Genomic DNA, 12,256 nt, shown 5'->3' on the forward strand with positions numbered 1-12,256 from the left:
AAAAAAAAAAAAAAAAAAAAAAAGAAAAGAAAGAAAAAAGAGAGAGCCAGATTCACTCACTAAGCATCATCTGAATGCCAGGTATGAGGAATCCTACAAAAACAACAGTGGCCTCCCCTAACTCAGATTCAGCAGAGAAGCCTTGTCACACACACACAATAGCATAAGGCAACATGCACACCAACCTGCAAAGAAGGCATTATAGTAGTATGTTTCCAAAGAAACAGGGGAGTCATAGAAAACTTTGGCAAAGAAGGAAGTAGCATTTTAAGGATAGCTAGGCTTTCCTGAGGCAAAACACAGGGAATAGTAACATGACATTTCCTGATCTCTGACTATGAGCTGTACTAAGCACTTTTCACACAAAATATTTAATCGTCATAACTCACCCCTCAAGAAGTATTAATACTATCCTCCTTTTGTAGGTATTTTTAAAAACTAAGGCTTAAAGCAGTTAAGTAACTTGATCTAGGGCATATAGTAGATTTTCTTTTAAAGGCCACAGCCTTTGTAACCGCTTCCATAAGAGGTGGAACCTATTTCCCCAACTCTTGAATCTGTACTCACATCATGATTTGCTTTGACCAACAGAATGCAGAGAAAATAATGCTGTGGAACTTCTGAACCCCCCAAATACAGCTTCATCTTGGCCAGGTATTTAGCTCAGTGGTTCCACCACCTGCCTCATAAGCGCAAGGTCCTGAGTACTCACCCCAAAATACAGTTTCATCTGCTCTGGCCTTGGAAAACTTTCAAACCATGGAAGGCATCTGAGATAATAGGCCACGGCGAGAGAGTGGGTCCAGCCGCCAGCCCCCTCTACCAGTCTACCAGGAGACAAGGTTTCTTCCATCAAATGTCTCTCTTGGACAAAGGGACCTGATCCTTAATTTTCTTGCCTTGTACCTCCAACCAAACACCTTAGAATCTTAGCATCTGTCAAAGATCCTGTTAAAGGAAGCCTGGTACCACACAGTGTCTCTGAAATTTGTCTAAGACACATCTGAGGGACAGAGGGGAATGATCATAAATCAAGGTGTGAGAGGGCCTATAGCAGCTACCTACAGCAACATGCCATAGAACTTTACTTTCAGAATTCATTCAGAGTTTGCATTCTACCCTATATTGTATTGCAGCTGTGTTTGTCTCAACAGGAAAAATACCACTAAAATTGATACCCCAGGAAAATATATAGTATCTGCTGGCACAACCTCAGATTCTACTAATCCAGAAGAACAGTAAGGGTCTAGTTAGTAACACAGGCTTTGGTGTCAGAGGTATCTGATTTTATGAAGATTAAGTGGCATTAGCAATGGACAATTGAAAATCTAAATTTTTTCAACAGATGTTTACAATGACAAGTATAAAATACAAAGCATACCAAACCGTAAAGTTCTAAGCATGTTAGACTAGAATATTATTCAGCTATTATATAACAATTAGTATTGTCAAAATGTTTAGAAATAACATTTGTTAGCTAGCAATAGCTGTGAAACTTCAGACAACCTAACCACCTACCACCCCTAAAACTCCAAGTCTGCCAACACTCTGGCTGTTACAAGATATCTGCCAGTTTGGTGCAATGTAGCCCTAAATTAATTTTCCAATGGGTGTCGTTGCTCTGACATAAAAAGATTTGACTGACACCTGTGAAAATAAACAATTTTAGGTTTTACTTTAAGATCTCAGGTAAAATGTTTATAGTTTTACCTAGAATGAAGAATATGAATGGAAAGAAACTATTTTTCAATGTGAAATTACTGGCTTAGGAGCTTAAACTGTAAATAGCATTCAACTGTCTACCCAATACTCACCCACAGATTTCATTCATTTGACAAATATTTATAAAGCACTTACTGTGTGTCAAACATTAGAGATACAGTGTTGAGCAAAAAACAAAACACTCAAGCAATGTCTTTGTGGAAATAAAAGTGCTTGTAGGAGACAAAAATTCTAAGATAGCTCCAAAAATTCTTGCCTCTTGGTATCCATCAGATTCCTCTGTTACCCACCTCCTTGAGTGTAAGGAGGAGCCTGACTTCTGATAGCCAACAGACTGAGACAAAGGGATGGGAGACACTCCTTTATATAAGGCTCTATCTTGACCAACCAGGAGGGAGGAGATTCTAAGCTACAGATTATCCTGCAGGCCTTGAAGAAACAAATAGTCATGGTATGGCAGTATACATGGCAAGAGCTGAAGGCAGCCTCTAGAACCAAAAACTTCAGACAACCTAACCTTTATCCACCACCAGCTATCAAAAAAAGGGGAACCTCAGTCACACAGGCACAAAGAAATAAATTCTAAGCCTGAAAGAATCTGGAAGCTGTTTCCATAGTTGAACCTCCAAGTGAGACAGAAACCAGTGAACACCTTAATTTCATCTCTTTGAGACCATGAGTAAGGAACTGAGGTGAAGCCCTGACTTCTGACTTGAGATCATAACCATGTATTGCGTCTTTCTTTGGGGTTTTTTGTTGTTTAGTCTGACTACGTAGTCTAATCTAGCTTTGAATGGATAGGAAGGTAGTCCAGGATAGTCTCCAATTTGTAATCCTCCTGCTTTAGCCTCCCAAGTGCCAAAACAAGTACTGAATTGTTTTAGGACAATACATTTGCGGAAACTTGTCATGCAGCAGTAGAAAATGAAAACAAGCCTACAGACATTCAGGTCCAACACTCAGAGCTCTGTACAGCCTGGCTTCACTCAGTTGTCCCCTCTCTCCTCTGCCTCATACCACTCCCAGGACTACTCTGATCATGTTCTGGCCTTTGATAATGATAGTCCCTTTGCCTCAGATGTGCCCTTCTCCTCTTTACCGTGTAAGTCCAACTTAAGGACCTGTAAACCTTTCCCCAATTTTCAGGGTCCAAAATGTTTTTAAAATACGTTATTTCTGCTTTCATTATAGTTAGATGCATCGATCTCATTCTTTTTTTTTTTTGGTACTGGGGATTGAACTCGGGTCCTTGCACTTGCAGGGCAGGCCACCGAACCGCTGAGCTAAATCCCTGGCCCTAGATATCATTCTTAAGGAACTGCCCACTTCAATTTTTTTTACCCAATTCTAGATTCAGAAAGGTTACTCTATCAAGGTATCAATCTCTCCCCAAATTATTTGCTGAAGACCTAATAACATAGTGGATCTAAAGCACAGTTCTCAGCTAGAAGTCACTTTTGCTCCCCAGCAAACATCTGACAGTGGCTGGAGATATTTGACAGTCACAACTTGGAATGGGTATTATTAGCATGCAGTGGAGAGATGCCAGGAATCTTGCTCACCGTGGTACAATGCACAAAACAGCACCCATAACCAAGAATTATACCCCTAAAAATGTCAATATCAATAATGCCAAGGTTGAGAAATCCTGCAGAACAGTGTCATTTGAAGCCATTAAATTTGTATTAATTTCCAATTCCCCTTGGAACTGTTTCATTTTTTACTAAGACTAAACCATAGACCATTGCTACTAAAATCTATACTCAAAATTTCTCAGGTCTAAACAATTCCTAGTACAGTACCTATAACAACTCCTGGTATCCACTCTTAATATGTTTTCTGAAATTTTATCCTACTCTAAGGAGAACCAAACCCCCAAGACAGCTATAAAGATAAGTTCCATTTCCTCAAATTTATCCCTTGGTCTGAAAAGCCTGTGGGTCCTTCTTTACTTGGAAAGTCCTATACATTATTCAGACGAGATCGGGTTATTCAGATGAGATCACACACATTCAGGATAGTATGGCTGTAGAGTACATTTTATTCAAAAATCCAGTTCAATGGTAAATTCTTCTAAGAAATCTTCCTGATCCCATATTAGCTGTTCCCTTCTTTATGTCTCACTGCATTGTCTGTTCTTCTATCAAATAATTAATCCAGCACACTGCCATGACAGTCCCTGATTGCTGAATTTATTTATTCAATAAGCAAAACAGAAAGCCTACAACATGCCAGGCACAGTTCTAGATGCAGAAAAGTACTATAGCAAAGAACAAAGCAAAGTCTTACCCTCACAAAGCTCACATTGTTGAGAGGACCCACAAAATAGAGAAATTACACAGAAAATTACAAATGCTATAGGGAAAAGCAATACAAGGAAAAAGAAATAGTAATGCCACCTCAAGTCACAGATGTGACTGCAAATAAAATAGTTCAAGATGCTCTCCTGAGAATGTGGCATCTCAGGTGAGACAGCTAGCATGTGGCCCTGTGAGGGGGACTCCCAAGCAGGAGCAGCATGCTTGATGCCCTCAGGGAGCAGCAAGGAATCCCATAAGGGGGCAAGTAGTAGAGGAAAGACTCAGAAGAGGGAGCAAATTGTATAGGGCCTTGAAGGCCGATCTGAGGCCTTGGATTTTATTCCAAGTGAAACTCAGAGTCGCTGGAGGATTGTGAGAATAGTGACACAATCTAACTTACACTTTAAAGGACCTCTCTAGCTGTTAAGGAGTGAATGAACAAACTGATCACACTGGTTTTTTGTTCTTTTTTTAATAATATTTGTTTATACATTGGTTTTCCCTAAATACCAATCTCCTTAAGGACACTGACTGTCATAGTCATCACTATATTGTCAATTTCTAGTAGAATGTGGATAACATCCAGTAAGAGCTCAGTGTGGAATGAACAGAAAAACAAATGAGTCTTTCTTATTCTCAAAGAGCCATGCTATGATTGAAAAAAGAGGTGGGGGCAGGAGCTTATCCATGATGCTGATTCAGAACATACTCTAAGACTTATTCTCCTTCTACTCTCTCCCACTTACCTAACTTTCAAGTTAACCATATCATCAATTAGAAGCAGCAACATACTTTATTGCAAGAATAACTCAGGAAACCTGAATTCAGTTCCTAACTACCAGACCTTGGCCCCGTAAAAAGCTTCACTATTGGACAGTGATGTCCCTGAGAGGAAAGTACAGTGAGGTTTCTTCACTTCCTATCAATAACATATGACATATACAGCCTGGAACACATATGCCTTAAAGTGACCCTGGCTGAGAGAGAACACTGGAAATTTTCCCACCCAGTAAGACAAAAGGCTCATGGAACTCCCTGAGCTAGAGATGCCTCCAGGCCAGACCAGTGCAGTGCAGAGCCTGAGGAGAGCAGAAGCAGGAAGAAGGCCAACCATGCGCACTATTCGTGAGATGTGAAGTAATGAAGCCACTTTGGAAAACGTTTGACGGTTCCTCAAAATGTCTGTAAACACAGGATAACCTACAATCCAGCAATTCCACTGCATATACTCAACAGAACTGAAAACACATGTTCACACAAAAATTTGAGTGTTTACAGTAACATTATTCATAATAGCCAAAAACAGAATAACCCAAGAACAAACAGTGCTATGTGTGTATACGTGTATGAGAATATTATTTGGCAATGGAAAGGAATGAAGTACTGATACATGCTACAACATATATGAAACTTCAAAACATTTTGCTGTGTAAAAGAAGCCAGGCCACATACTGTACAATTTCATGTATGTAAAAGGTTCAAAGCAGACAAACCCATAGAGACAGGAAGTAAATTATTGGTAGCCAGGAGTTGGGGGAGGATTGCTAATGGACATTTCTTTTTTGGGGTAACAAAAATGTTTTAAAATGAGATATCATTTTATCTCATTTTATTGCAAAGTTATGGAACTTTGTGAATTACATCTCTATCTTTTAAAAAGGTGGAAAGGGTAGAAACATAGGAAAGCTAGAATCTATGCTGCATTTCTTTCAATTTAGGTAATCCCAAACCAGGGATATATCAACAAAGTACTTAATTTAGCAATACTAGCATCAGTAATAAAAATTATTTTAAAATTTGTAATATAAGTCGGTTACATCAAATAAATATAATATTCCTCAGGACAACATGGGAGGCTTCAGCTGGGCACAATGGCATATGACTGTAATCCAGCACTCTGAGAGGCTGAGGCAGAAAGATGGCAAGTCCAGAGTCCAGCCTGGGCAAGTTAGCAACTTAGTAAAATAAAAACTAAAAAGGGGCTGGGGATGGAGCTCAATCCTTGGAGGTGGGAGTGGGGTGGGGTGTTAATATGGGAGGTTCCAAACATTTTCCTGAAGGAAAAAGGAACTGTCAAATATATTAGTGGGAGTAGCCAACTTCATTTCTAGTTGAGAGAGATGCATCCTAATGGCAGAAATCCCAGCAGACCATGGCTAATTCCCACACACTGGAGCAGATTCTCTTCCCAGGGAACAGACAACATTTTAACCTGAGTCAGAATGGGAGCCTAAGAAGCCACAAAGTGAGAGAGAGAAGGCAATGCCTGTCAATGGCCTACTGACCACTGATACTTAGGGAGTATGTAATTCTCCTTTACTTCACAACAAACTGAAAGGGATAAAACAAGAAAAGTGACTGGGTATGACAAAAAATGTGAAGGCTCCAGAGGGTGGCGTATGCTCCTAAGTCCATTACCTAGCTGCTGAGAAAAATGGGAAGCTCAGTTTCTCTGGGCCTCAGTTCTTCCATATCGTATCACCTCACTAAGCTGCTGCCCCATGTGTATCCTTCCCAGTTCATCTGACAGAAAATGACTTGCTCATACTGTATGTACAGTTTTCAGTCAAACTGGAAAATAAAAGTTATGGACTTATCTCTGATGTACTCAAACACAAGTTCTCAAATTTAAATAAATTACAAAGTATGAGTGGGCATGATGGGACAGACCTGTAATCAATCCCAGCACTCAAGAGGCTGAGGCAGGAAGATTTCAAGTTTAAGTCCAGCTTGAGCAATATAGCAAGACCCTGTTTAAAAAAAAAAAAAATCCAAATCACAATCCTTGATTTTCTTTCTGTAAATCCTAAAGATCAATCCTTACCAATTTTATGCATCCTAATTCTTCTCCCTCTCAATCTCATCTACTTCATCTCAATAACCTAGGCAAGCCATTATTTCTCACCTAGGCTATTATAACTGTTTCCTAACTTGTCTTAAAATCTTTCAGTGACTGCCCAAATGCCTCCATATGACTGAACCTTGCCATCTATGCAGCCCCATCTTCCACTTACCCACTCAGTTTTTTTTCTACTCCAGCCATATTGAATTCTGAGGCAGGTGGCAGAAGCACTGAGCTAAATTCCCAGCTAAGAAGACTGTCCCAATTACATTTATGTAATGTATGTATGTATTTATTTATTGGTACCAGGGATTGAACTTAGGACCTTCCAATTGCCAAGTAAAGCAGCGGAACCACTGAGCTAAATCCCTGGACTCAGCCATACTGAATTTTATTTGAACACATACTTCTCTCTAGAAACTCTCTGTATTGTCACCTGGTATTATGGCTTAGGTTGAAAATGTTTCTTAAGTCTCATCTGTTTGGAAGGTGACTGGATCACAGGGGTTCTATAATCATCAGTGGATTCATCCATTCATGAGTTCAACAGCAGAATGTACTGACAGGAGTGAGGCCTGGATGGCGATAGGTCACAGAATACGTGACCTAGAAGGGTATATTCTTCCCCCCAAATGTGTGTGTGTGTGTGTGTGTGTGTGTGTGTGTGTGCACCTCCATCTCTCCCTCTCCTTCCTTGCTGCCATGATGGGTACAGCTGTCCTCTGCCATGCCCTTCCACCATGCCATTTCTGCCTTGGAACTGGCTGATCAAGTACTGAAACCACTGAAAACCATGAGCCAAATAAATCTCCTCCCCCTTTAAGTCACAGGTATCAAATATTTTGTTCTAGGAACAACAAAGCTGACTGATACACTTGACTTAAACATCCCTTTCTCCTTCATTCTTCTGATCCCAATTTAGGGTGGGTAGCATCTGTCCCAAGAAGATTTGACTTTGCCTAGTCCAGAGCAGGCATCCTACCATATTCACCTTGGCTTCCATTACTGCAACACACCTCAAGCTTGGTCCTACTCGTCAGTCCAGGGTGTCTTTTCCTCACTGGACTCCAAGTTCCCCGGCAGCAAGGGTTGTGTCTATAGTTTTCATTGTTCAATGGCCAGGCTTATACCTTGCACCTCATACAGACTCAGCAAACACTGAATAAATGATAACAAGCAAAAAGCAAAACTGACGACTGGAAGATTCTGTTTGTCGGTGTTAGTCACTTTTCTTACTGGTGAGACAAAACATCCACCACCCAAAGTTAAAGGAGTAAAGATTTATTTTGGCTCAGTTTGTAGAGGTTTCAGTTCATAGCTGGCTGGCTCCAGGCAGGATGGCATGACAGAGGGGCATCACAGAGGAGAAACACATCATCGTGGGCAGAAAGCAGGAAGGCAGCAAAGCAGTGAAGCAGCAAAGCAGCTAGCAGTAAGCGCTCTTCCTGTCCCTTATATTCTATCCAGGCTAACCGCCCTTAGTGTGGGTAGCACTCACACCCAGGGTGCGACACCCTTAATCCTAGCCTCTCACCATGAATCAATCCCGGTATCACATCCTGAATCTCAACATCACACACTGTAGATCCAGCCACCTCCAAAAAGTCCCACCTATGATCACATGAGGTTTTGGGGGGACATCTAGAAATAAGCCACACACTTTCTTTTTTTAATCTTGTTGGGGGGTATTGGGTGGATAGGAAATGGAAACTGAACCCAAGGCCTTGCTAGGCAAGTGTGCTATCACCGAGTTACATGCCCATTCCTTTTTATTTGAGAAAAGTTAAACTGCCCATGCTGGCCTAGAATTTGTGATCCTCCTGCCTCAGCCTCTTCTGTGGCTGATTATAGGTATGAGATACCACACCTAGTTGTTGTTTTTCTGCAGTACTCAGGCAATCCAAAACAAATGCTCTACCACTGAGCTACACCTCCAGCCCCACGATTAATATAAAGTTTTTAATTTAAAAAAAATTACATTTTTAAAGATAATAAAACCAAAATGGCAATTGTTCATAAGGTCTATGGGGAAAACAGGTTTAAGCATACATAAACTGTCTACAATGTTAACACTAACACCAAATAACAATCAAAAGGGGCTAAGCTACTGTCTCCGTGGCAATGCTGCCCTTCCCATATCACATTCTGAAATTCTTGATTTCCTTAACTGGAAAAGTAGGAAAGGTATGTATAACCCCCCCAATAATGCTAGATACACTGGATAGAAACTGTGCTTACTTCAAGTAGCTCTTTAAGTGACGGTTACTAGGAAATACTTCAAATTCCGTAAGCACCAGGGACTGCAAAGAGTGTGGGAAGAGAATGTTCTAAGCACAGACTAATAGACAGAAGGTACAAATGAAATAAAGTCTGCTGCATGACTATCTAAAAAGTCTAAATTGAAGACTAAATATATTTTATCTGGCCATTAATGAAGTTTCAGTTTCTGAATTATTTAACATAGTTTGTAAGTTCTATGGTACAATTTTATCATCAGTGATTACGAAAACAATTGCCTTTGTGTAAACTACATAAGCCTCTATCACATTTCAGGCTTAGTTTTTGTATTTTAGGGTTTTATTTTCACACCAATAATATGAATTCTTGTTTTCACTGGCTATATTAACAAGAATACAAATTATACCAATAAGCAATTTCAATTAACCATTTTGAGGATGTTACCACCCTTTTAGTTCTATTTTAAAACAGTAACTTTAATCTAGCAATCAAAGGTTCTCAGCATATTTTAATTTAGCAACTTTAATCTAGTGATCAAAGCTTCATTAGCTTGTAAACAAACTGTTTCTCAGGTAAACTGAATTGCCCCACACAAGGATCTTAAGCAAATAAATAAGTACAAAACAGGCAGAGATTATAAATTAGGGCAGACAAATCTGCATCTAGCCCCATGCCAGTAAAGAGCATTCTATCAATATAGTGAAATGCTAATCTCCTAATTAACAACCTAATTAGGTAATTATGGCTTTGCAGAGGGATGCCGAAATGAAATATGACAACATGGTCACCTCTTTATATGGCACCTGTGGGCCTTTTCAGCTGTCACTGCAAAGAGTGCAATATCAATTTGAACAGATGACAAAGTGCTGTCATTTTTCATTTTGATAATACACAGAATGCTTTGGATAGAAGCAGTTTACAAAAGAAGCAACTTGCCTGATATTTTCCTAATTTAAATATACTCAAATACATCATTAAATATGTATTTTGCATGTTTTTTAATATAGTATATAGGAGAAATACCAAGCAAAATTTAAAAAGCCAAACCTGACTGGCCAAAAATGCTTAGTTATACATGCTGAAACTATTTCAATTGTGAAATATATGATAATTAAAAAAGAATATAAAGTAATAATTCATCATGACATTTTAATATTCATACTTTTACTATTACCAGAAAAACTAAAACCCAAACTATAATCTTCAGTTTTTTCCCTACAAATTAATAAAAGTGATAGAAATTCATACATCTTAAAATAAATTAAAATGGAGACCAGGCCTGAGCAAAGTCAGGTAGGTCTCACAAACAATCTTATCTTTTGCAACATTAGCAAAATTTAACTTGCCCTATTTCTTGTAAATGCTTTCATTAAAGAAAGACATAATTGGGCCAGGGATTTAGCTCAGCGGTTCGGTGGCCTGCCTCGCAAGCACAAGGACCCAAGTTCGATCCCTGGTACCAAAAAAAAAAAAAGAAAAAGAAAAGAAAAGAAAAAGAAAGACATAATTTAAGCCTGACCAGTCAGAAGCAACCAACAAACTTATATAGCTCAGGAATTCCCCAATGGCATAGATAAAATAAGGCAACAGTGCATTGTCATCACTAGAGTATTTTCAGGCTTAACTTCCATGTTCTTCCTACAAAAGCCTTCATCTTGCATTCCCAGCTGGACTGCCTGAGCCACTTCTGGTTTGAGGCTGCCCACTTCATGAATCACTATATGTGCAAATAAATTCTTTAAAAGTTTTTTGGGAGGGCCAGGATTTAGCTCAGTGGTTCAGTGGCCTGCCTTGCAAGCACAAGGACCCGAGTTCAATCCCTGGTACCAAAAAAAAAAAAAAAAAAACCTAACTTGAAAATCCAATCCACATATACTCATAACTTCAAAATTACCTGCACCAGTGAAAGCTATTGCTCAAAATGATAGTCACTGGTTCTATTTATATTTAATATCAAACCAATTTTTATTAAAAAATAATTTGGTTTTCAGAAAATATTTCTAAAAGACCTATAATCCTACTTCCTTTTTTTGCATATATTTAACATAACTGGGATCACATTTTACATAGAGTCATATACTTTATTACTTAATGAGCATATTAATGTCACTAAAATTCTTCTAAAACATAAAATAACCATACTATAGTATTTCCATTCCATGGCTTTTCCATAGCTTCTCTAACATCTGTTCAATACTAAAGTTACTTCTAACTTTTTCTAATAAATGTTCCCGCAGTAACATCTCTGAGCATGAGTATTTTTCTACATCTCTGTTACTTCTCTAACAAAGACTCCTAGAAGTAAAATTACAAGATATAAGGCATGCAAGACTTCTTTTTAAAGTTTGTAGTAAATTCTGCCAAAGCATTTTAAAGAAAGGTTTTAACAATTTACATTCCTACTTGCTTTTTTTTTTAGTACCAGGGATTGAACTTGGTACCTTATACTTGCAAGGCAGGCACAGTTGTCATTAAGCTAAACCCCCGGCCCTACATTCTTACTTATAATGGATGAATGACCATCTCACTACCAACGTTGAAGCAATGAGTTTTATTAAATCTTTGAACTTCATATCATAGGTATCATATGGATAATTAAACAGAATATAACCAATAGTGATTTTCTATAATCACCAAGTTTAAATGAATTAGGAAAGTGGCTTTCACTTTATACTTGATAACAATACCAAGACAACTGCCAGTCTCAATATCCAAATCTAGAACAGCATGGATTAGTAGCAAAAGCACCAAATTTGGAGTTAAAAAAATAGCTGGGCATGTTGACACACACTATCATCTACTTGGGAAGTTAAAGCAGGAGGATCACTTGAGCCCTGGAGTTCAAAGCCGACCTAGACAACATAGAAAGACTTCATCAAAACAAAACAAGAAGATAAAAGAAACAAAAGCTCAAGTCCTAGGTTTTTTGTTTTATTTTGTTACTAGAAATTGAACTCAGAGCCTCTGCACTAAGGTTCATCCCCAGCAGCAGCCCCTTTTTCCTTTATTTTGAGAGGTCTTGCTGAATTGTTCAGGGTGAGCTCAAACTTGCAATCTTCCTGCCTCAGCCTCCCATAGTTCTGGTATTAGATATGTATCACCATGCCAGGTTTAGCTCTATATCTTTTTTTTTTTTTTTTTTTTTTTTTTTTTT

General features: G+C 38.7%; 1 protein-coding gene across 7 annotated transcripts in view; it reads right to left on the reverse strand.

The window, feature by feature from the left end:
- The window catches only part of Mapkap1 (MAPK associated protein 1), a 221,560-nt gene that overhangs the window by 198,935 nt on the left and 10,369 nt on the right, over positions 1 to 12,256 (reverse strand). The window contains exon 1 of one of the 7 annotated variants that reach the window (XM_033759245.1): positions 6,693 to 6,730. The exons of the other annotated variants lie outside the window; for them this stretch is intronic. The gene's annotated coding sequence lies outside the window, so the exon portion shown is untranslated. Of the gene's footprint in view, positions 1 to 6,692; positions 6,731 to 12,256 lie in introns of those variants that run through there. 7 annotated transcript variants of the gene reach the window in all.

The sequence above is a fragment of the Fukomys damarensis genome, unplaced genomic scaffold, assembly GCF_012274545.1.
Source record: "Fukomys damarensis isolate Sample0158 unplaced genomic scaffold, DMR_v1.0_HiC HiC_scaffold_36, whole genome shotgun sequence".
NCBI classification, from domain to species: domain Eukaryota; kingdom Metazoa; phylum Chordata; class Mammalia; order Rodentia; family Bathyergidae; genus Fukomys; species Fukomys damarensis.